The sequence below is a fragment of the Bombus vancouverensis genome, chromosome 12 (assembly GCF_051014615.1).
Source record: "Bombus vancouverensis nearcticus chromosome 12, iyBomVanc1_principal, whole genome shotgun sequence".
Classification (NCBI taxonomy): domain Eukaryota; kingdom Metazoa; phylum Arthropoda; class Insecta; order Hymenoptera; family Apidae; genus Bombus; species Bombus vancouverensis.
Window position 1 is genome coordinate 10812543 of NC_134922.1, and position 24735 is coordinate 10837277.

The following is a 24735-nucleotide window of genomic DNA, read 5'->3' on the forward strand; positions in this document are numbered from 1 at the left end:
TTCAGGGATATTTCATAAGAAAATATCAAACGTAAAATAACACGAAGATCATCGGCATCCTTGAACAGCAAAATTTCATTCTTTTTTTTTGGAAAATTTCGTCGTCTGCGGTGTGTTTTTTTTTTTTTATAAAAGATATATACTTTGTTGTGAATTTAATAGGAATAGAAGGAGAGTTTTATGTTCAAATAATAAATTGCTAGGCTTGGACAGGTACTAAGTAGAATTATTATTTTGTTTTTGTCAGACGAATGACGAGCAAATGTTCGCGCTTACGATTTCAGGGATATTTCATAAGAAAATATCAAACGTAAAATAACACGAAGAACATGAATCGAATTACCATTGTGCGAGAGTGTACGGACTGAATGTGATTTTAACGAGTTGTTTGAGGACTTCAGCACGTGCGTCGAGTCATCGCATAATAGCGAGGTAGAATTGCTTATTGATCATATCAGACATCCGATGCTCGGTTGTTGAGAATTTTTGCGTGTCGTATCGTTACGCGTTTCATCCATTCAAGCTGATTTGCAAGCATCTGATCAACGTTTCTCGCCGTGTCAGAGAAATTTTATGTCGAGAATATCGATTTCAAGCGATGAGTATCGATTCTTCGCAGAGAATCTTTAAATTAAATATTTCGAAACACAGAAAGGTCCCGTGCAAAAACTTGACAAACCACGCGGAACCTGATGTCGAAGGTGGACGAATACGAAAGATGTGCGTGAAAAATTCTACGGTAAAATGTGTAGAAAAAATTAGAAAATTATACGAAAGATAAGCTGGAATGTCTCGATGTGAAATACAACTATTATACAATGACTTGTATATACGAATTTTACGGTCAAATTTACACGAATAAACAATCCCAACAAATAAATAAATATATTTAATGCATAAAGTGGAACATTTCGATGGGCATTGCAAACGAGTTGGTGTCACGTTAGGAGTTAAAATCGATAGAGGGAGAGAACTGCTAGCCAACGTCTTGAAAGAAGGGGCACGAAGTGGCTCCGATAGGGCCCCAAAGGCGTCCATTGTGGGGTCTTATGTTGAAGATTGCGCACGTGCTCGGTTTTCCCACGCGTATAGCACGCAGCCGTCGGTCTGCGCTCAAGGGGGAGGACACCGAAGCTGAAAAGGAACAGGGCGCATTGTGTCGAGCACGGGCCTGAGACACTGGAAATTAAAGGCCTTCTCTCATCTTCGTCTTTCTTCTTTCCACCCACGGGCAAACAATGACCGGTATAAATTGCTGGTAGTGTAGAAATAAAAGGAAACGATCTTCAGGCAGTTCCTTTTCGACCAGACTAAATTACTCCAAGAAAATCGCTTCTCGGCTACTTTCTACCTGCAAATGTACCGTTTAACGCTGTAAGTCTATAAATCTGAATCTTTCATTTTAGCTTTATTATTTCGGGAACACTACTATATCACTGTTAAGTACTTTACGGTTTCGCTCGTCTAATACATAATCTGTTTAGTATTGAAAATGTAAGAGAAGTATTAATTTCATCGCGGAAGTAAGTTTTACAAGTAATTCGTCAAAGAGACATAGAGTAATCCGGTTCTGTGTTAGTAGACGTACAAGCAAGACTTGTAAAATCAGTCTAAATTATTGTTATTTGGCTAGTTCAAATTGTCAAGAATTTATTCACCTTTGATATCGCGTATCTTTTCACTCGTACTTTACCCGCGTATATCTCTTTCATAGAAGATATCTTTAGTTATTATTATTTATTATTTATTTAATCTTAGTCCGTGCCTTTCGGCTTTGGAAGATTACATCTCTTATATTGCCTTTACTTATTTCTAACTGTCGTTCCCTCCCTGTCGTTCCTCCCCCTCTTCTGCTGCTTAGAAGATATCTTTAGTTTGGATAATAACAATTTTTAGTCGCTTCCTGACTCGATTTTCGAAGCCAAAATCGCAACAATTGCGTCTAGTAACCATTTATACGGACGCACCGTGTGCGTCAGTGGGATATATCCTTTAGTTTATGCCATTACCGCTACGTGTTTCGTATAGCTAGATCTCTCGTGTAAAAAAATTCCGAATACGTAGCTACGTAGCCATTAAAAAGGAAGAATCAGGACGGGAAATCTGAGGAATCCTTTTTGGTTATTCGACGTGGCAAGGAGATTAGGATGGATTTTGCCGTTTAACGTTGACCGTGACGCAGCTTTCAGAAATGTAACCGAGGACCACCTACGCCGGATATGTCCGCAGGTATATTTGATAGACGCGGCCGTTCCTTATCCTGAAATTCCAGCAGAGCTGACTCACGGTTCTCATAATTTCTTTCGAAATTGAGACGAGAGACCCTTTAAGGAAGTCGTCGACGATGACCGAACGAAATTCGTATGCACATGTCGCGTTTCACGCTGCGTTACATGTGCGTTTCGTCCATTTAATTTCTTCGTAATTTGCGACGGCATTTATCGTTCTCTCGTGACTTCGATTGCTTGCAGACCGTGTTCCGAATGTAGTCCAACAGCAGCCATTATAAATTCCTTACGTATAATTTCTTACATAGTGACAACAACGCATTTTTCGATCGAGATCAATGTACAAACATGTCCACTTGGTTTAAAAATGAGAGAAGCCGAGGTAAATAAGAATCATAATTTTACAGAAATTGCGAAAGGTGAAATCTCACCCCTGAATTCCTTATTAAGATATTCGCCATCGTTTCATTGTCAACGATAATTGTTTGAAATTTATTGTCTTTAACCGAGCACGTTGCTCGTAATCTTCCTCTTCTTAAAATGAATCTTCTCAGCTTAAAATTAAATCTAAACTACCATGTGAGATTTGAAGAAAATTTCAAATTCGTCTCATTTAGCGAATCGTGAGAATTTTATCGAATTTTGAAAAGCTGACACCAAGAAGAAACGTTAGATTTGAACGTATACGCTCCGATTAAAGACATATCCTTTCTCCAGCTGAATAAACTCGTCGATAAAGTTAAAAACAGCTAATTAGATGAAATTTCCTTTCGTTATTGCACAATTTTCTTCGTTCACGGTTAGTTTAGTATTCGATCGCAACAACTCTCTGGATAAAGACGCGGTTATATGGAGAATTTAATTCCTCGCAGCAACGCTGGGAAAATTTTAAGCGTTACGTAGCTGCGATTATAACTGCGAATAAATATGGCAATTAAGAGTCCCTCGCGTCTGAAATTGATTAACCGTAAATACGGTCTGACTCATCGAACGAAAGCCAATTTCTCAGGTTTCCAGTTACACGTATACATCCCCCTACAGCCCTTCCTCCGCTTGGTATCACGAGACAGTACTTTGTCGACTTATTAACGAAGCGACAAGCGCGACAGCCACTTAAAAAGGCGTCGCCGAAACTCTCATGATTTCTTGTTAATCGAGCCGGAAGCTCTCGTTAAGGAGCACCGGTTAATTGCTACTGGCTCTGTCCATCGCACAAAAATATGTACCGTCCTCTCATCGATAGGGTTCGCTTCTTACAACATTATTTCTGCCTGTTCAAACGTCCCCATAAATAATACACGCTGATATATTCGGTTGGCAACTAAGTGATTGTGAATTTTGTCGTTAGGTGGTATTGATAAAATTCACAATCACTTAATTGCTAACCGAATACAGTCGGGAAGAAAAATAAGAGCGCAGGTACCGGAGAATTACTTCGGTACTTTCGTTTTTAAGGGAACGATAGATTTTTTTTTTTTTATTTGGTAGACCTTTTACAATCAATTCTCATTGAGAATTATAAGTAAATTATTTTGGCGTGGTACTGTAACTTGGATTATAAGAGTTTATAGTATGTTCGATTCTAGTTGAATCTAATGCTTAAATCTAAAGGGTATCGTCTCTTTACTCTGCGGATCTGATTCGTCGTGTCAAGTAATTAACTAATGAGTTCTGGTGGTGGGAACGATAGATGCGCAAGAACATTTTGCTTGATGTTATTTTGTCGAATTACGCACGATCCGTTTTGTTCTGTCGAGATAAACACGGCGATATTTCACAGACTTGGTTTCACGTTTGTGCGAAGGTGCACTGTTGTCAAAAACACGTCTGCGAAAGAAAGCTACTTTTCGGACAACCTAATAGAAATGGAATAAAAACGAGTCATAATTAAAAGACGTATATGGAAGTTACAAGACTCGGATGGTTCGGTGATCCTTGAGAAGTGTATACCTGCGATAAGTATGTCGCAACGTCTATGTATATTTTCAGATACGTTTGAAATTTCGTCGATGCAATCACGATAGCCGTGTCTCGTTAGAGTGCTGGTGAAATTCCTTCCCGCTAATTGAAATTAATATACTTTCATTTTCGTACAAACAAGTCGTGTTTAACGAAAGCTCGTTGATACAACTATTTCCACTACCTGTCCACTTATCTTTGTCCCCAGCTGTACGCGTCTGTAGATGTGTACACATAAGCGTGTACCGTGTACACACGTACAACGTACGCGTACGAATGAATGGCGCTGCCGGGCGGAGAGGCACATCTCTCGTTTCTGGACTCAGAGATCTAACTACCACCTGCCTCATTTTCCCACGAGCTCCGAGAGAACCTCTCGAATACCGATGAGATAGACGAGGACGAACCTCGTGTAGGAACGAGCAGCTCGAAGGACAGCGCAGTATACGAGGGAGGAAAGGGGGAGCTGGAGAGAGGGACGAAGAAAAACAGGGTCAGAGAGAAACAGGATTACCACGAGGGAGAGTTCCTCCGGTTGACGGAAGAAGAAGAAAGAGAAGAGGAAAGGGGTGGCAAAGAGGGGACGGGGACGAAGATTGCACGGTGAATTCTGCCGTGATTCTCCAATTTTTATATTTCCACCTCGTTCTCGTTTTGGCGAACGTGAAACATTTACTCCTCTTCGGAGAGACGTTTAACGTAAAGCTGATTTGAGAAATAGTTAGCCATGCATAGTACTCTTCTCATATTTGGCATTGATTTAAGGTAGGTTTCAACCTTAGGAAAATATACAATCGGACCTAAAGTGATCGGAACGGCACCGTTAAAATCTCCGTTAGTTCGGTCAATAAATTTGGCTGCTCGTTCCTTGGTAATAGCCCGATCTTCGGCATTGTTACAACAGTTGTCCAACAGCATTCTTAGATTTTATGATCCTAATATTTTACGATACCAAATAGCATAAGGTAGCGTTATTCGAGTCGTCACTGCTGAGTCCAGTCGGCTTTATAACACCTCACTGTGATGTAGTCAATAAGTGAGATGTTGATGCCAACTTTCAACTTCAACGTTTCAATGAACTGTAGCTTCTGAAATGCGTAAACTGAACGCGCCAGGTAACAAGCAGCCAAACGAAATGAATAACAAGTAGATAATAAATAAGTGAAATATGGCAAGTAAAGATGACACGATCCTGTAGAGAAAACGAAAGGACGAAGGGTGAAAGGGACGGAGGGTTACCTGATGCGAGTTTCTCTGTACTGGTAAATACGAGGGAGAGACGAGTATAAGTGGTTATGGCGGTCCATTTAGTGTATGGCGATGTATAGTGCGCGCACGCGCGAGCACGTGTGTGAAGGGCTGGGGGGAGGAGGATATGGAGAACCAAGAGGTCCTCCGAAGGCGGGCAGGTAGAACACGTGCTGGCACGAGGTGAGTCAGACTCGCGGGAATATCGAAACACGATCTCTCTCTCTCTCTCTCTCGCGCTGCTCCTTTGTCTTTGCGGATTTTACTACCAAAAATCTCGTCTGCGAGAGACGCTCGATTCTTCTATTTTCTGCCCGTTTCATATCGTACGCATCGATGTTGTGACGCTATTTTGGTATAGCGGCCAATGCGATTGTCATAGCTAAATTTTGTACGATTATAACAATTCTGTCTGTTTCGTTTCGATTGCCGAGCGATTCACACGTAGAAAGACATACACAGACGCCAGCAATGCTTCAACGACAATTATAACTATCTTCTCTTTCCGGTAATCGATTTTCCTCGAGTATTCGTGAGAGACTTTTATACGGAATTTTAAGAAATATTAGCTTCAGTCGAGAAAGGTTTAGTATAAAAATGATAATTACAATGGCAATTGCGAGAATAACTTTTGATTTTAGACTTACGTGTTGTGTTTGATTTCTGCACGATTGCACGTGATAAAACTTTTACTCCCTAAAAGTATGTTGCGTCTCTTTGAGAGCAACGGCTCGTTCGTAATTATCATTTTGAACCACGTTGCGTTTATCGGGTTTGCTTTCCTAATTTGGTACCGCATCAGTGTGTTGGTATTAATGTGCATCTGAGAAAGTAACGTACAACTTTTCGCGTGAGAAGACTCGGCAGATACATAATTGTCGGCTCGTTAAATGTCTGTACATAATTTATTGATAGCTGTTACGAATGTAAAACAAGCAGAGAGAGCAATAACAGTCGTAAATAACATATGTTATTTGTGCACGCGTGCACGAACTCAACTTTTGAGACTTACAATAGCATATTTGGCAAGACGATGGAAAAAGGCTCGGTTTTAGAAGAAGGAAGACAGTTGTTCGATCTTTCTTCCAATAGTTTAAATTCGACTGTGACGAATGTTAATTGGTAAACACTGATTAAACAATCTCTGCTTAAGTCTAAAATTTCTTTGTAATATCGTTTATCGAAGCGATGGTAACAACACGTACAGTTTTCATCGTAATAATATTTATTAATAGAATTAATCATTTCGTTAATATGCATGTAACATCGTAAATTAGCGCAAGCTTGTTACTTATAGCATAAAATAGCACAAGTTATTTAAATACAGTACGAGGCTTTTAAATAATCTTTATATGCAAATGAAACAAGTTTACTTAAAATTCTAAATTATATTTCGTATAATAAAACGTACAAATTTCATCTGTTTGTTTACGTGAATATGCACGTATGTAAATAGAAAATTAGAGATTGATCGGTTCTATATGTCTAGTAATATAGTAAATATTTGTTAACGCACTTTCTTCCTCAAGTAATTACAGTTTGTATCGAAATACGATTCTGAAACAGTCCGTGTTTTCCAATTCTAGCATGTTCACCGGATTTTCGTTTGCATGAAATCACCTTGTACGACATGAATGGCCAACAATTATGATGCTGCGTGTGTGTCACGTGTCTGGGTTGATGCCAGTAGCTGAACGGACTCGAGAAACGAGAGTTGAATTTAAGTTCATTGGAAATCGTTCGCACTGTCCTGGCTTGTAAGTAATTTGCCTAAAGTTGAGTTGATTTGTCAGTTAATTAAGATCGTTAGGTCATTTCGATTTTCCTTTACGACATAACGTCTCGTGCTCGATAATTTTTGTGTCGACGAGCTCACGAGAGGTTAACGCGTGTATTTATTCTTCTGAACGATAAAGTTGTTCCTGCCGTCTGTAATGTTCGTATAAATTGGTAGAAAATTACTCGCGTGATGATAAACATTAATTCTATATGCAATTGCTCTCCGCCTGTATATTCCATGAACACGACGTATTACGATTAAGATGAGATCGTTGAATCATATTCAAACGCACCGTCTATTTTTAGAATTATTTGTCAATCCGTTTACATATCACTCGGCATAATCCACAATTCTATTAAATTTTCTCCACGCGCGTTCTACATCCTACGATATGTTCCGCTTTTATCGTCACTGGACTGCGGATGCTCATGCAATTTATAAGAAATTTAAAGATGCAAAAATGCATAGAATACTCTTTGTAATTTTTAATTGGTAAAACAAATCTCTATTGAAATTTTAATTATTCGGTTCTAATCGTAAAAGTATAAATTTCTGACTAACTAAATTGTATTATATTTCGACATATGTGTATTTGATCTTTTTAGAGGGAAATTCTGCTTTGTTAAATATTTCTTTCCTTGCGTGAGAATCTGGCAACCGCACGTTTTGTATCGTTTGGAAATAGCAAATAAATAATCTGAGTCGTACAATTGAATTTCACATTGCGATTGATGCTTTCCAAATACTATGAAAGTTATGAAAAATACGAGATATCATCATGTTTACTATGGTTACTATACTTTCGCTCAACAGATAGTATCCGTTACCTATAATTTATTAGAATTGTTTCTGAAAAATAAGAAAACGGAAAATGGAAGAGTTGGAACATGGAACGAAAAAAAAAAGAAAAGAAAAAAGGTAATACTTATAGTACGTACGTTTATAGTACGTACTATAGTATACGTATAGTACTATATAAACGTGCGTAAGTATGTACGTTTTATTTCCAGCTGAGAACGCGACAATTTAATTCGACCCAACATGATCACATACACTTTGTAAATCACAGCCTAGTTTTTCTGAACTTTTCGTAGATTCTTTAGGAAAAGATCGTATGTGTCACGCCACTACACGCATCGATTGGAGAACACTAAACACGCGAGATGCAATATAACAGAAGACAATTAGGTACAAACTACCGTTAGCAAACAGTTGCCGTTAACAAAACAATTTCATCAGGACGTTTACGCAAAACCGTATCTCCATTCTATCGGCTGGTTAACCGTTCGATAACGATAAAATAAGGCAATAAAGAGGTCGAAAAATGCTTTCAACAAGCTTTCCACCAGTTTTATTCGCGCAATCCTTTAATTAATGGCAGCGGTTAAGGGCATTAACGACTCGTTCGTGGCATCGGCTTCGATCACAAGCGTGTCAGGGTTAAATGGAATTTTCGCTTCGCCGCGAGTTCTTTAATTAGTTTTCGTGAAAACACCGATTCGCGTTTAAACGAGCAGATACGCAGAGGATGGGGGACAGAATCGTAAAGAGCCGATTTCCAGTGCGAGAAAGAAAACGCGCATGATCGAACATCGAATCCTCGTTTCGTATTCTCGAAATCGAGTTCTGTCTACAAGGAAAAACCTCTCTAAGGGGATTTATAAACTGGCCACCTGACAGGAAGAAAGTGCCGATTATCGAAGCGGAGGCGATAATTGAATGAAACGAATGCGTATCTTATCGATGTTGCTCGGATAACTCGGCCAATTTTCTACCGAAATTAAAGCCACCGCGCAGCTCTGTATACTCTACTTACGATTCTTATCGAGAGCCGTGCCGCTGGCTCCATTCTACACGGCACAATCTCGCCATAAGCGTCCGATTCGTACGAGACGTATAAATTGTTAAGATGCTCCGATTCGATCCTTTTCTGCCCTCCATTCCGCTTTCACATTCGCGTACTTGTTACACGCGCGATTTCTACTTCCTTCAGGCGGGAACATAGTTCGTTCTCTCAGGCCTGTTGAATTTTTCTTTCTCTTTATCTCTTGCTCTTTTTATTTCTATCAAGAGATTATTCGTTTTGCGATAGTTTCAGGCCAGTCAGAATCGATTGGCACGCGCAATAATGGAAGAAAAGTAGTGGTTGGATTAACCATACTTCGTTTCCATACTAATGCAGATTTCTAAGGATGTTCTCACGTTTCGATAAACTTGATTCTCTTCAAGACCACTTTTTCTATTTGCGTGTCTCGTATTCCTATCGATCTGCTATAATGTTTTGTAACAGGAGTTTTTATATCTCCAAGACGATACTCGGGAATTATTATTAGTATTTTACGTAGTTGATTAGAAGATAATATGACATTACGAAGAGGCATCCTTGGTTAGAGGAGGAGACAGCAGAGATGGTTGTACATATAAGGAGACGTCTAACTAAATTATTCTAAAGAGCCGACAAATTTTCCTCCCCATTACGTTTCTGCTGTTTCTTCTTTCGTCTAAGGAGTGGCCAACCCCAATTTTTCAAAATGAAACGATGTACCAAATTATGGTAAATTTGGACTAATTAGGCCCGCTGAAAATATACATCTTTTGTTTCGGTAATTTATTTCGAATAATAAACATCGTAGTTGCCGCGTGAATATCGAAGACGAAACGGTGCACATTATTTTCGTGAAAGTTGTAATCATATTTCTCATGCCCGTGTTTAAACGAATCGGATTAATTATTGCTAATTACTTGCAAAATTCATTTATGGCCAGGTAATTGAGCATAATGAGAGGGAAATATCGTTTGTTGTGATAAAGAACGTAGGCAGAATAAAACTGGAGAGGCGACCGAGATACGAATAAATAATTAGCAATTAAGCATGCGATCAATGCTGAAATGTGACAAGATTCGTGAATCGCGAAATGGAATAACGTGACTTTCGTTGATTTGCTTCTGAAAACTTTATTTCTCGATAAATTTAGAAATTGCGGAATTTGTAATGGCAAACGATTATTTATCACTACGTGATTTTCCGAGTTTTGTATTGGGTTGGCAACTAAGTGATTGCGGATTTTCTCATTACCACCTAATGAACAATACATTGTTTTTTAAATCGTTCGTGTTTGTTTTCGTCGATTTCACATTCGTTCGGTCGCATCCGGTCAGAACATGCACCTGTAGCAGATCTCTTATCCGGTATACGCATTAATTACCTTTTACCTAACCGTGTAGCAAATAATTGATCGATGTCGTGCAAAGTAAAAGAAAGTTTTTTATCTTGGTTGTAGTTTATTAAAACGTCCGCTACTCTTCCGTACGTATTTCTCGAATGTTTCAATTTCGAATGTAGCTCAACCTTGACCTGGATTTTACACTTTTTAACTCATGAAATCTGCTTAATTTGGAAATGGAAGGAAGTTTGTCATGAAAGTAGCTTGTAATTACAATTATCTGCTTATGTAATCTCGTTCGACGAAACAAGTACAAGCAGATTTAATTAAGTATTAAAACTGATTAGCAGCTTGTTAAATATACGTGCAAATCATACGCGTGTACAGAAGCAGAGTTCGAAACTAGTTTACGACGACCTTTGTAAAAAGTAGCTTGTAAAAACATACCTATTTGTATTTGATAGAAAGATCGATCTATTTGGCGATGGATATGTACGATACTTGAATAAAATTCTTAACCATTTTTTTTTTTTATTGCTTTTCACTATTTTTCAATTCCCTATTCTCAAATATCATTTGTTCTCTGTTCCTCAATTTATAGAATTGATCGGTATTCCAATTACAAATTATCTACGCTGTTCTGTTATAATTTATCTGATATAAAATACCAAATCCATTTAAAACTAGTCCAAATAAAAATAGGAGGCATAAAACACTCGGTTCAATTTACATACGAGCATATTTAAATGACGAATAATAATTCAGCATAGAGTAGACTTTAAAGTGTCGACGATCCTAATTAAAATATATTACGAATATTAATCAAAATTGCCACGATTTTGCCCAAGTATAACCTCGTAAATAGCAGAGTATGATGTATAGTCTGTCATCAGAATCTCATGATCGGAGTTTACGTGTGACCGATTACAGAGTCACGTGGTACGTATGATTAATTACTTCGTTTACACCAGCAATAATTATTCTTCGTGCAATCGAGAACTTGCTTTGCGGTATGCGACGCGTTCCGCTTGTTGGCCTCACCGAACACTGTCGCGATACATTCATTATCAGTGTATCAGCGTACTCACTCGTGTCTGGTACTGGCGACACTGTAGTTTTCGATGAGTTCTCATCGATAAAGATCGATTTACTCGGTGAAATGTTTCCTCAATAGCGAATTGTGGACAAACGAATTTTTCATAGATTTTTCATTTGCCATCCATCGGATTTCGATCGCGTTACCAATTAAAAAGCTCTTCTTGTACTCGTTAGGTGAAGTAATATTCGAAGAATTAAAATAGTTACATAGTTTCTGGCAATCTACATCGGTGAAATGTCCTTTGTTTCTTGTCTACTCAATTTTTGTAAATCTATCCGCTCGACACCGACGGTGATACGAAATTGGACATGTTAAATATTACATAAATTTGAAAAAGGAAATCCGCGGTCTAACGACAATTTGCCACAGAAATTCGTCAACGGTTTCTACGTAATAATGAGAAGGATTTTTCAAAGTATTCGTAGGTTGAAAAGGATAATACGGTGGAAAGTTGCATAAAAGGACGATTATACGTCAGCTTCTCGGTACAACGACGTTATTAATAGTCTGTCTTTTGTCGTGATAGCGCACGACGTGCTCCACATGGTGGCTTAGACGTGATTTCACGAGCGGCTCGGCACAAAGATACATTCATAATTCTTCGTTCGCCTCGTGTGAAACGTTCGGAAGGAAGAAACTCCGGTCGCTTCGTCTCGCTTCGAAACTCTGACGCATGTGTTATCGGTGCCTTTTAGATAGTCCCTTTCGAGGATCACAAAGCGTCCTTTCATTGCCTAATTAGGATGCTTTCGAAGCACTTATACGTGGCGAATGCCCCTCTTTGACACCGGTTCCCTGTCTATATTACTGTTTTCAGGCTGATTAACGGGTAGGGAAATGTGCGTTTTACGGTCGTTCAACTGCTTCCGTCCGTATTCACCGTGATCCTGTTACAAAAGGATACGATTAACGAATACGCGTTTCCGCTGAACGCGTGGAAATTCTTCTTTCAAGCCTCTAAAATAATCATGCGATCGGCTTTTCAAGAATACGCTACAACTTTGATTATTCGGTATCCCGCTGGGGTTAGCCATACACGTGTTATTTAGCAATTAAGTTAGACAAATTTACCAAATGTCCAGCTGGACAAATTGTAAAGTTCAAATTACATAATAATAAAGAAGCTAAAGAAATAAAATAGTTAAACTCGAAGATGGTATCCCGCTGGGGTTAGTCATACACGTGTTATTTAGCAATTAAGTTAGACAAATTTACCAAATGTCCAGCTGGACAAATTGTAAAGTACAAATTACATAATAAAAAAAAACTTCGATCGTTCGAACTTTCATTACCATTGCGGATATTTACGACAATTCGTAGTTTTGCGAATATGATTTAAAAAATAAGACGTAGGTAGAGATATTTTATGTATACACACGTGCTATACATTTTACGTATTTTAGATAAACGTATAATAATACAAATTAAAATGTATAATCGTTATACACGAAATGTGATCTTTTTTCGTGCGATAGAAGATAATTATGTTAAGCTGTTTTACTAATATTTTTACATTTTAGCGAGAAAAAACTTTCAAATAAAGACGCAACGATTTCTAACATTTCTTATCCTCGATTCCCAACCTTTGTACATAAATTATCTTCGTCAGAATATTTTAGATACCTGTTAGAAACATATCCCGTTACCACAAAAATGATTATCTATCATTGCCAAGAGTTCTTCCAGTCGAGATACGGGAAAGAAATACCGTTTCGTTTCGCCTAGTAGAGTCACACGAAACATCTTCATCGGCAGATACGTCGTACCATCGTGGAGTCTTGTATATCAAGAACGAACGGCATTAATCCGATAAAAAATGAAGCCATAAATGTGAATACATTTCCCGATCCAACGAGCAGTTACTTACAGTGAAATATTCGTCTTCGGTCGTAACTAAACTTGAGGCAAATAGAGCCATCAACGAGGCTTCAATTTCGAATTTCCTCGGAGAGAATCCTTATTTTTGTAACAGTTCTTCGCTATATTAGAAATAATATTCCGTAGTGTCGACGTTGAAGAATTTGTTCGTGATTCTTTGATCACATTTCGAAGGATTAATTTCTTTTTTTTTTTTTTTTGACAATTTCGACTAATTATCGCATCTTGTATAAAGTCATTACGTGTTTTGATACTCGCGAACGGGGTTCAAACGTATTTTATTCTCGCGTCTGTTAATACTTTCTTCTTTGATTCGTAACACGAAGCCTTCAACCCCTGAAAAGTGAGACAGAGAAAAGAAGGGACGGAATTTTCGTTGTATCGGGGTCAAGTTTAGAAAACGCGGAAACGGTTCGTTCATTGAATTTCGTGTCCAGCTCGTGCATTGCACGCTTCCACTGAAAGACTTCCCGAAGGGAGGGTGCTTTTAATTTCTATGGGTTGCGAGCTTTCTAGCTGCCACCCTCGTGGTATGTATAGGGGTGAATTCTTCTGGTACGTTTCAATGGGGCAGAAAGTGTGGGAACGTAGCCACGCAAGAAACGGACCGAGGAACACCCGTATGGGATCCTGTTACGTTTATGGGGGGCTCGTGCTAAGAAGCCGCATGTAGGTCGAACAAGGAAGCCACAATTTCAACGGAACGCATTACCACCAATCGGTGAATCGCGAAACATCAAATATGCATATCATAGAAATTATCAATTTTTATCGAAACTTGCAAATTCTATTCGTCGTCACATTCAGGACACAAAAGTCGTATTTCTTTTTTATTTCTTTTATCGCGATATTGCATCTGAAAATACGCCTCTTGTATGTAGTTTGAAACGCTGCAAATAAATTTTTATTGCAATGCGTAACGAAGTACATTTAAATAGAATTTGGTAGACGAACTTTCTTTATTTCAAAATCTTAGGTCGGTTATTGCTAGCTTTGGAATTTGAAAAGGACCAAATTCGTAGCAAAAGATTCACGAAATGCTGTTTCCATTGTAAAGAAAGTTATATTAGTACAGTAAACTGGAAGCATAAAGTAGTGGACTAAGAATACTAAAGTTTTGAATAGTAGGAGTGTAAATGCTAATAGCTAGGAGCTATAAATTTTAATTATTGCAATTGTATTTTTTCTCCCACAAAAAAGATTACTTCCATCCTTCGTCGTATAACAAAATTTTTCGACGTCCTTCGCTATTCTTCCGCCGAAACTATGACTATAACGAAAATTTCGTGTAATTGCGTTCGTCTGGTGATTCGGTGGTGCGAAGAAGTCTCTGTCGCATTCCAGGGGGTACGTGCAGGTAGAGGAATTAAAGCCAAAATAGAAATGCACGAGTGGCAAGAACGGTACACCCGCGGCTCATTCAACAGGTAGTCGTCTGCACTCGTCAGGGATCTATTTACAACAACCCCTTGTGAAGTTGTAGATTGGAGGGGCAATTTATTGTCCCTGAAGGGTGGAATGATCGTTAGGGTCGTGGTGGAAAGAGGGATAATATTTTATCGGTACACGTGCAAATCTCTGGAATCATCGACTTGTTACTCTTTCAATTTCTGTACACGTATTAGCATGTGTATGCCATATGTCACTGTGTATAAATATATGAAATATGGAAATGCGTTTCGTAAATTTCTTTCGTTTGATTTTTATCAGAATTTGCAAGTTTTTAATTATCTACGATAATTTCTAAGAAATAAATTCTAAGAAAACTGTATCGGTTTCACGATTCGATAGAATTTCATTTTTTATTTTTTAATGCGTTAATTCTACAATCTCTTCTTCGAACTCGGAAGAAAATTCGTATCTCTTCTTGTAATCTTTTAATTATAACATACAATTTCGAAATATTTCTAAAATCGAAAATTGTTTCTCCTGGTCTGCCGAAAAATCCCATTTCCCTAATTATGTCATCGCCCTTGTGTACACAACTCTGGTCGTAAAAACGATTACTTTGCCCGGCCTCAGCGATCTCCTCTTACTTAATCAATGATCTGAATAATGACGCAAGCCTCGATACCTCTCGCGATTTCCTCGAGGTCTGCAGGATTTCGATCGCGATCATTATCGTTCCATTAAACAGCCAGAATCGCTCTCACGCGAGCGTCGCGCACGTAGGGAACTATAATACAGGTGTAAGATGCCGTAATGCATTGCGGAGGAGCCGGGTACGTTGCACGTGGTCGACACGAGACCGGATCGTCAACCCTCGTCGCTCATTAATCTCGAATAAGCCTGAAAGCCATAAGTGGGGTGAAGAGACGTTGGGTCTCATCAACATGACGAAAAATCGACACGGGAGGAACGATCAGGAGAAGGCCAGGGTCCACGTCAGTTCGCGAGAGAGGCAGTTTAACACACCTAGTCGCGAATAAGTGTGCAAGGCGCGCATTTAGCGCCTGCAGGCTCTTTCACGATGCACGCTTATGCGAAGATATCGGCAGCTGGCCTGGAATCGTGAGAGACTCGGGCAGATGGCCTGCCCTGAAACTCCTCCACGGCGCTCGCGTGTACGTGCACACGACCACTAAGGATCCCTACACGCCTTCCTAAGGAAGGAACCACCGAGGATGTTTCCCACGGACTCCTGCAGCCTCTCATCTGCCGTATTACACACGAATGTGCCCTGGATTCCCTCCCTTCTTTCTTCTCTTTTTCTTTCTCTTTCCCCTTCCGACACCAGCTACCTTCGTTCCACCTAAGGATTCTCTGTCGTCGATATGTTAACGCGAGACCTGGGGGAAAGTTGCCACCCCTCGTCGCTTAATTCCAATTTCCATCCGCCTGGATTAGCGGATTATTGGATGATTGTGTTGGAATTTATGGGACTTGTTTTGGAGTGTTTGACCTCGTTTTACAGCGGCGGACGAAAGGAAGATCAGAAAGTATCGTTTTATAATTTCGTCGTATTTTTTAACAAACATAGTTCTATTTTAAGAGGATAGACGCAATGAGTATCCCGAAATAGACGATCGTCGCTAAGATGGTCAAAGGTAGGCTTCTAGTGCAGAGTTGTTAATACTCGTGCAAGTTTCTGTGTTAAATTTTCTTCTGATCGCAACTGTGAGTTATTTGTGGTTAATTGGGCGAGTTTTTTTAGCGAATCGCGAGCTCGATGTCTGGCCAGTTTCGTACGTAAAAGTAGGTTGTCTCGAGTTTAAGATTTTATCAGCTTCGAGCTGTATAGGAAGCTGTTTTGATTTTTCCTGGATCACGTGGATAATTAAGGTTTTGGCGACGTTGCTATACGTGACATTGTAAATTTCATATCTTAATTGCAGATGGATGACGAAGTATTTCGCGTCTTGTATTCTGTCGTCGGAGAAATTGACATGTTCCTGTGCATCAATTAAGAACGATAGTAGTTTATTAACAATTTGTTGCGTGATTTATTATAGGAACTTGTTGCCCATGCCGCTTAGATACTCACAAAGCAGTTGATCCTACAAATTACAAATCAGCTGAATGAACTATTTAAAAATTATAAAATTGCCAATATTAGTCGTGCAACAATTTGTCACTTGTCAATTCATTAATATTAATAATAATTACAACTGACATGTTAGAGCGATTAATAATACAATAATAATATCCATTATCAATAGTCAATTGACGAATAACCATCACATTTACAAATATGGTTACTATCATACAAGGTTACTTATCGATACTTTGACCAGTGACTTTTAAATTGCAAAAATTTCGCTAATAATATCATAAACATAAAAGTTTCGTCAACAAAAAGACAAACACCTCGCAACTTGTTCCTCCTCGTTACGTTATTACCCCATGAAAAACGAAATTACACCTGGCCAAGCAATCACAATAATTACGATCATTAATCGCGGCAACTACCGAATACCAATTCGACAACCTTAATCGCTGGTCAGTGGTAGAACGTTGCTCGCTTGAATCTCTAATCTCGTCCGGTCGTTGTATAATAAACTGCGAAATGAAATAAATTCGCGAGGGTTGAACGTACCGAAATTAAATCGACGATCATCGATCAAAATGATCGTATTGGCAAATCCTAAGTGGCGTGGACGTTGCGCAATTCACCGATAGTATAGCCACGTTCAGATTAATTCAAGTTACATATTTGAATTCAGGTGGCTCGAGTTCGTGTAACATTCGAAGGAACGTTCAATGGAAAATGAAAGAGAAAAGTAGCAGCGTAACCGTGTAAAAAGTCAATTCTGGCGATTATAATCGCATAAGAAAAATGTTAGGTGGCGAGGTGAAATTTAAATTAAAATAAATTAAAATTTTGAGAATTTTAATAGATATTACAATTGAAAAAAAAGCATATCTTCCGGTTAGCTTGTTGACTAATCGGAACCAGATTCACGGGAAATTGGGCCGCGAGAAGTTCATCGAAACCTGTTGCATCGTCGCAACAGGAGTATGCTGCGGGCGTGTACTCGGCCACGCGTGAACACGTGTCGGTGCACACGCGTGGGCTCGTGCAGCCAGGAATCGCCATTAAGTGGGTGGCTAAGATTGGCTCTCGTTTACTTTCCCACTATCCTTCTTGCTCTGCTTCGTCGACAGACAGTTTTTCTCTCTCACTCGAGCGTGCTCGCCGGTCGATCCGTCTTTCTCTTTTCCGGTATCAAATGCAAAACACAGCAGCAATTTTAACCCGTTAATCGAATCGTTTCTTAACCACATGCTTCTGTAATTGTGGAATTGAAAGTTAATAAAAGCGATTAAATTCAATTAGATCGACTTTAGACTCGGTACGTCCACTTTCCATACAATTTATCTTTAATACGAGCAAAAAAGACGGAGAATTTTTAAATGAAGAAATTATTGTCGCGATATTGAATTTTCGGGAATAATCGCGTGGCTGTTGCACTCGCAACCAGAAACCCATATCTGCCCCCGAGCAAGTAGACTGCAGCGTCTACGAAACGTTGACGCCAAGTTCAAGCGCAATTATTCGTGAAAAACCGATGTCACCACGTGTCACCATCCTGGTAGCCTGAGATCCAAAAAGAAATTGCTATGTTCACGAGATTGCCTGGTTAACATCGTAAATAAAATATCGTAAAATTTATAAGTAAATGAATAAATAAAATATAAAGGCTACATTTTAGTATTTCTACTCCGGGCTAGTTCTAAAAATTGCTTTTTTAAACACGAATCTGTCCTAAGAACGAAGTAGGTTTAGCCATTAAGTGAGTGGCTAAGATTGACTCTCGTTTACTTTCCTCTATCCTCCTTTTCCTCCTTCGCCGACAATCTCTCTCTCTGTCTTCCTTATTCAAGTATCTTCCCGTCTTCCTCTCGTTCAAGTGGGCGAGAAGATGCAAGGAGTGGTCGACGATTAAGAGAAACGACACGACAACGAAAGAGACATGCAAGTGGATAGAGAAGTTGTAGGCTTCGCTCGGACGTGGCGTTTAAATGAATGACGTGCATATTTACTAAGGTTGTACCTAGTCGCTCTTGCGGTATTGGTACACGTTCACGGTCCTTCGTGAACGTCTGGTGTTCGCCTGCTAATTAATATAGAGATCGACTCGTTCCGATGATGTTTCGATGTTCGTATTTGGAAGAATCTTGCAACACCCGCTACTTTTGATAAATTTCGAATTTTGAGTAAAGTTGTTAACACATTGGCGTCGTGCGTTTCTTCTTTGGTATAAAGTAAATTTCAAACAACATTCCTTTATGTAAATATTAATAATTGGACTGCGGATATTTATGTAAATTAATATTTTTATAAACGCTATTAAATAAATGGAACTTAAGCAGAAGTTTGTTTGGCGCTTTATGCATTTCTGCATTTTATGTGCAATGTGTGCATTTCCGTAATTTCTCGTGCACAAGTAAACATCCGCAGTCTAATAATAATTTAGTAATATATATATACAAATTTTGTGTAAGCGTAGATTTTTATAATGCATTGACGTGAATCAATTTTTCTGGAGTAGAATGTAATTTAAGTAATTTCCATAATTTAAATACGTTCCATGGTAAAACTCATTAAATGTAAATAAGGAGAAATCGATCTGAAAATATGTTACTTCAAAAAATTGGTGGTAAAATATTGCGTCGCGATGAAAGATTATTCATTCAGATTATCGCTGGTACATCAAAAAGAAGAAGAAAAGAAAAGAAAAGAAATTACGATAGGAAGTGAAACTCTATTTTCTCTTTTATGTCATTTCATTTGATTTGCGATATTTTCATATGTAATTTACGGATCGATATATGTATATCTTCAAATTTCTTTTTTTATCAAAAGTTATCATTCGTTATTGTAATTAAACTACGTTATTTACAGATCAGTAAATTAAGCTCTACGAGAAAAACACAAAATTACATTTTACTCGAAAGTTTTTAGAATTTGAGCAAATTATTCCATTACAAAATTACAATAACATATACTTTTTTTTTAGTAGAAAACAATGGCGTGGTTTTAACGTGAATATCGTCTGCCATAGCGTTTCGTAAGTATCAATAAGTAAGAATGTCGAGTCTTTTAACAGACCTTGAGATATTATTCATACATCGGATCATTCTGTCGTTTCATTGCTGCCATGAGTTAAGAAATAATGTCCAGGGCGAGTAATATTATCGAGCAATACGATCTGTAACCATTCAGCGATGTTAAAAACAGGTTGTACGAAACTATAATGTCGAACGTGTTGATATTTGATTAACTGGTCGCTTTCGACGATATCGAGGAATATAAAGGAAATGCGAGTGGACCAGTAGTGTCACGTACGTAGATTAAATCGATAATGGTACGTTTAAGTTGCAATAATTTTCTCGACTGTTTTCCGGGAACGCTGTATCAATCGCATCGAATGTTTCCCTTGAATATTAATTGGACATTACACAAGCACGTTCAATTCTCCATATTTTCTTATCTTTTCGATCTAAATGTCAAGTGGTACACTCGTATAGACGTAAGAAAATTCATTATATTAATTGTCAAGTCGAATTTATATTTAACTCTCTTCGTCTCTCTGTATCTCTTCAATCCGTAACATAAATGGAATATTTGTGTAAATTGGACAAAATTCGATACATGTCGATTTAGATTTATAAGGAACGAATTAATCAAGTAACGATAACGATTAAATTGTATTTCGTATCGGTGGCAAAGAAAAATTGCCCGTTTTAATTGCACGCCGATGAAACGCTTGTGAAAAGTAACTTTCTTTTCGTTGGCTTCGTAATTTCTTAGATCGTAGCCCTTATCTTCGTGTATGGAGTTCGATAAGTGGTTACAGCAATTAATGTGCTTTCCAAAAATAAAACACGGTACGTTCAACCAGGAAATTGCATTCTGTTCTCATTACTACAATTTACTGCCTTACACGAGAGACATCAGTGTATGACGCAAAGTTGTGATATAAGAACGAACGCATGTTCGACAATCATTGATCACCTAACTTGTATCGCATCGATTTCTTTCCTTATTATTGGATATAATAGCAAACAAGTGGACAATGGAACGGACGAAGGGACGTTCACAAAAAATCTGCAATTTACATCTCGTTTTGTGCACGAACAATTTGAAAAATATGATTGATCAACTTATTTAACCGATAACAATTTCACCATCAAGTTTTATATTGCTTATTATGATCCTTTACGTTGTTACAAAGGAAGGGTAATATTAGTTTACAAATTGAGTCTTGTTTTCCGCATGAACGATTTAAAGAATCGAGTATCGTTAATCAATTTATTTAACCGATACGAATTTCATAATTGCTTTATGCTGCATTCTGACGTTGTTACGAACGAAAGTTAATATCAACTTACACATCGATAACAAGTATGAAATATAACGTTAGGCGAATATTTCGTAGCTTCAATGTACAACTTTCCCGGTTTGTTACAAACTTTACCAATACGAACTAACGTTTCAAAATCATTTCATACGATAATAATCGATCAATTTTCTCCGCTACCTATTATTTATTTCTCATTCTCGTAACAGGAGCTCTCGCTCATATTCAATTCGCAGAAGTTCAGGATAACGAAACATCAAGGGAAAGTTCGTCCCAGCAAAGGTAGTTCCGCGGTACAAAGATTCCACGCCAAATGACACGCGCGTATCCTATTTCGTCAATTTCTCCGAGATACGTCCTATTGTCACACCTGACGTCTCGCGATGACCCGTGGTGTACGTTGGCGGCATCGAACCACGTGGTGCGTAAACAAAAAAGCACTTAGCGAAGAGCGAGTACGGTGGCTGTTTTGAAAGGCGAGCCTGCCGTTGGAAAAAGCGCGGCAAAAGGACGCGCGTGCACGTGAGTGCACGTGGCCGTCCTTCGTTCTCCTCGCTGTGTGTAAAAGCGTAAAAGCCGGCGCGGCGGAGTATGGGGTGGCTCGTATAGAAGGGGAAGACGAGGAAGGGGAAGGGCGCGTTTACGGCGCATCCTTCGTCTTTTCTCGAGGCTCTCCCACAAGGTGACGCCGATGCCTCGGGACTGTGGGAATTCGGGACATGTGCGTGCCTACACACGCCGTGCTCGTGGTCCGCACACGAGGGGGAAATCTCGTGGTGTTTGGAAAGAGAAGAGTAACCGAGGGGAAAAAAGAAAGGGGGAAGACCGGACCTATGCTGTCCGCGGCACGTCGGCCGCCATAAGGCAAGGAATCCATGGGAATATCGAGCATGTGCATCGGTCCGCTCGTGTGCTGCACGAGTTAGGGGTGGCCGGCCACCCTCCTTTCCTTTTCTTCCTTTTTTTTTTTTTCTTTCTTTCTTCTTACGTTCTCCTTCCTTATATGGGATTCCGTGACCTGGTGCATTCAGGGATTTCTTAACCACGTGGCTGCATAGGGAATCAAGGTGATGCGCGGGGTGGTTTGCCCTCGTGTTCCGCTCCCCTGTAGCTCGTGGTGGCCGCGTGTCGACTCGAGACTCGTTTCACCGATTACACCGGTGGCTTATCGATGCTCTTTATTTCGGACAGCTGCTCGTTTGCGCGCTAGTTGCGAGCGTGGTGATTTTCGTGCATTGTTCGCAGCGACTTTTTCTGGTCCCTTAACGCGTTCGGTGCCACGTGCGATCTATATGCTACGTACTATCCACACGTCTGTGGATTATGGTACTTCATTTTTGAAATTATTATATGACGATGGAAGCTACCGATTGTCCAATAGAATATTCTGCCGTTTACCGCGTTTAAAACTTTTTAGTCGATGATTCGCGTTTTATTAATCGTTTAAAAGTATTTAGAAGCGTCGGTCGAATCGACGAACACTGTGACAATCAACGTGTCAAATTGAATATTAGGATCGTACAGGGGATTCGTTAGAATTTAGAACAAGCGTTGCTATCGCAAAATATATATTTTATTTGAAAGAAGTAAAAGTCCAGAATCGATCGAGTCTTAAAATTACGTACGAAGTCTAATTAGATAAAGAATCGCGTACGTAATATTCCTCCTGTTCTTTAGCATAATTACTATTCTGTTGCCATACAGACTAGCGTCGGCGTTATTTTTAGAGCGTTAAATAGGGCGTTGGCATTTGATCTTGAATCTCGGTCTAGCAGTTCGCAAATCTTCTCCATGTTCTGATTATCTTGGCGTGTTCTCGCGGGCCATTCGTTCTCGTTACTCGAGATACACGTAACGCTGGCGCGATTCCAAATGCCACATTTTCTCTCACTTGTCGTTTTTCCGTCGCTAAATATAATAGCGCGAGCACTTCTTATTGCACGAACGCATGGGCGCCTCTGAACGACGCGTAACACTCGAATCAGAAGCGGAGGAATTTTGATCTGCCGCCAGAAAATTGACCTCCATCATCCTACCATTGAAATCGTTTCTACGAAGCGAAATCGCCATCCCTCGTTTATTATTATTTTCCCATGTACTATACAAACGATATATCGTGCGCGTAATGCGAATCGTTAGATGCTTCTCTCTACTTTCCGATATCGTAAAGACTCTTGAAAATGATAGTCAATTTCCTGTACTACCTCGTAAGAACTCCTATCGTTACATTTTATTGAAAATGGATTACATTATATCCAAGCACGCTGTTATACGCATTTACGCGTCCACGTGATTTTACTTTTGCTTTTTCGATGCGTTCGTGCCAAGATCGCGAAGATCGTGAATCGACGTTGTACACGTGCATTGTAAAGTTTCGAAGATTTCTTTCACTCGTTCGAAAGAAATCGATCTGTAGTTTCTTTGTCAGAGAGAATTTAGAGAAGATTTCCTTCGAGCTGATCTTAATTCTCCTATTCGATCGTATCGATTCTAATTTCCTTCACGTAGTTCTTTCATTTTAGAATAGAAGCATTTTTACGAGGCGATCGTATCCTTCACGCGTTAGGAGGAAACGGATAGTGTCTCTATTAGCAAAGGTATCTTTTATGACTCTATCCTAATTCTGTCCAGTCGTTAGATTGGATTCTAAAAGGATAGTAAAGATTTTTATCTTTTTCGTAGATATACGCGTTTCATTTTAGAATGGAAGCATTTTTAAGAGCAAGTCGTACGCTTGACGCGTTAACACGAAGCAGACAGTTTCTTTATCAGAGAAGTAATTTTCCATCGTTGCCAATTCTCCTATCCAGTCGTATTTTTGCTCCGCGAATAGAAACAATTACAAGCATTTCTACCAAGTTTCCCTTATTGTTCCACTATATTCGATTCTTAAGGCGTTGAAGCAACAGACACGAAGCAACAGAACCATCTATTCCAACCGAAAGAAGCAAACATCTCTTACGTTACGACTTAATAAACGGTTCGATCTTCTCAACCATAAAACACAATCCCACGCGATCGTTTCTCATCGAATTTCTTCGCCGTGCCTGACAAAACGAAAATCTCGCCCGACGTTCGTTTCTCGTTGCATCTCCTGCCTGCTGCAACTGGACGATCGCGGCGGCCAACTTTTCATTATCCTCGAATCGATGTTTTGTAAGTGTGTTCCTATTAAACTAGAGCAGCGGATGGAGGATCGGGCCGAGATCGGTCGAGACTAACACTTATCGAGCGTTGCGCTTGTTTCCTTTCACGCGAAGTAATTGGCTGCACGAGGTCCCGATATTACGAGAGATGGCCAAGCTATAGAAGCAGAAGGATGTACGGTCATTAAGCAGGATACACTTTTTACGTTTCACTCGATACTCGTGGCCTTTCGTTACTCATCTGTGTAAGATGGTGGAGGAAGAAGGGGTTATCCGATGTCCATTCACTGTGTTATCTCCGGCTCGACGAACGCCAGAGAACATCCAAGAACGATGGGACTTTTTTCGACCAGAATCGCCTTGCTTTTACCATCGTCGGATACTTCTGCTTCTCGTACACAGCACCTGACTGACTAGTAACATTAGCT

At 39.3% G+C, this 24735-nt stretch overlaps 1 protein-coding gene across 9 annotated transcripts in view; it reads left to right on the forward strand.

Moving 5' to 3' along the window:
- LOC117154994 (tubulin monoglutamylase TTLL4) overlaps positions 1–24735 on the forward strand; it is a 237644-nt gene that overhangs the window by 10661 nt on the left and 202248 nt on the right. For 3 of the 9 annotated variants that reach the window (XM_033330516.2, XM_076623109.1, XM_033330514.2), the window contains exon 3: positions 7022–7192. The exons of the other annotated variants lie outside the window; for them this stretch is intronic. The gene's annotated coding sequence lies outside the window, so the exon portion shown is untranslated. The remainder of the gene's footprint in view (positions 1–7021; positions 7193–24735) is intronic. 9 annotated transcript variants of the gene reach the window in all.